Below are 1,765 nucleotides of genomic sequence, written 5' to 3' on the forward strand. Positions count from 1 at the left end.
TTTATGAAGTACTTTCTTCACCTCTCCTTCATACATTTCACTTCTTCTTATGTCATAGTCATTTGTGTATTTAGAACCAAGATTTAGCTCATTTTATGGATGAGAAAACACTTCTGGTGAGATTGTCTTTTTTTCCCCACATAGGAAATAATCAAGACTTTAATGCAGATGTTTTGACTATAGATAAGAGTCCTTTCTATTACACTACCCTGTCTCAGGCTTACCCTCACTTTTAGACAGTAAATTGATTAAAAACAGGTCTACACTGAATTTATTTCTGTTATATACTATGATTGATAGTTGTTGAATTTTAATTTGAAATGGGAAACTTGGAAAAAGAGGCTGATCAAATTGTCAAAGATGATCAGAAAAACAAATAAAAAACAGATTCAGTTATTGTTGGAGGTGTTGGAGTGTTGGAGGTAGGAACCCAGGCACATATTAATATTTTGCTGGTAGAGCTATAAATTAATTAGTCCAATCATTCTGGAAAACAACTTGAATCAACAATATCATCACCAGGCCTATACCCTAAAGAACTAAAAGAGAAAAGGGACTCATATCTTAAAAATATTTATAGTACTTCTTTTTGTGGTGGCAAAAAAAACCTAGAAGTCAAGAGGGTATGAATTGACTGAACAAATGATGATATGTGAATGTCACTGAATATTTCTGTGCTCTTAGAAATGATGAAACTTGTATGAACTGAATCAAAGTGAATTGATAGAGTCCAGATAACAATTTATACAATTACAACATTGCAAAAAAGAACAATTTTGAAAAACTTAAGAACTCTGATCCATGCATGATTTCAGAGGATTGATGATGAGCTATCTCCTGACACAGAAATGTGCTAAATGTACAGAACAAGGCATACATTTCTGGATATAGCCAATAATGATAATTTGTTTTGACTGTGCATATTTGGTGGAACAGTTTTGTTTCTCTTATTTTTTCTAACATAGCAAAAAAAAAGCCATATGAATGTGCATGGGAGAAGTGTATAAATGAAATATTTTGTAAAGAATAAGTGAGTAATTCATTAGAAATATTGGGAGTGATGCAGAAGAACTAGGAAATAATGTACACAAAACTACAATAATATAAAAGAGCATCACTAAAAGATAAAACTCAGGTCAGGAGAGTTTTAGTTCTGGAAAGTAGATAAATACCACCAATCTCAATAAAGGGAAGGTCTTTGGGTGTCATATTTTGTTATACTGTCATCTTACATAGTTTTCTTTGTTAAAAGAAGGTCTGTGGCTATGTTACAACAAAATCCAGCAACAAGAGACACAGAGAAATTACATTTAAAATAATTAGATATATTATTTGGGAGTCTTTCAAACAAAGCCAGGAACTATATAAACACAAATTACAAAACACTTTCCACACAAAGTTAGACCTAAACAACTGGAAGAATATCAAGTGTTCATAGATAGGCCAAGCTAATGTAGTAAAAATAACCATTCCATCTAAATTTGTTTATTCAATGCTATACAAATTAAATTGCCAAGAAATAAAATATTCATTTGGAAAAAAAGATCAAGAATTTCAAGACAATTAATGAAAAAATGCAAATGAAGGTCACCTACCTATACCAGACCTAAAATTATAAAAAGGTAATCATTGAAACCATTTAGTACTGGCTAAGAAATAATTAATCAGTGGAATAGGTTAGGTTCATAAGACACAATAGTCAATGGCTATAGTAATCTACTGTTTAATAAATACAAAGACTTCAGCTTCTGGAATAAGAACTCAC

This window comes from Sarcophilus harrisii, chromosome 4, assembly GCF_902635505.1.
Source record: "Sarcophilus harrisii chromosome 4, mSarHar1.11, whole genome shotgun sequence".
NCBI lineage: Eukaryota > Metazoa > Chordata > Mammalia > Dasyuromorphia > Dasyuridae > Sarcophilus > Sarcophilus harrisii.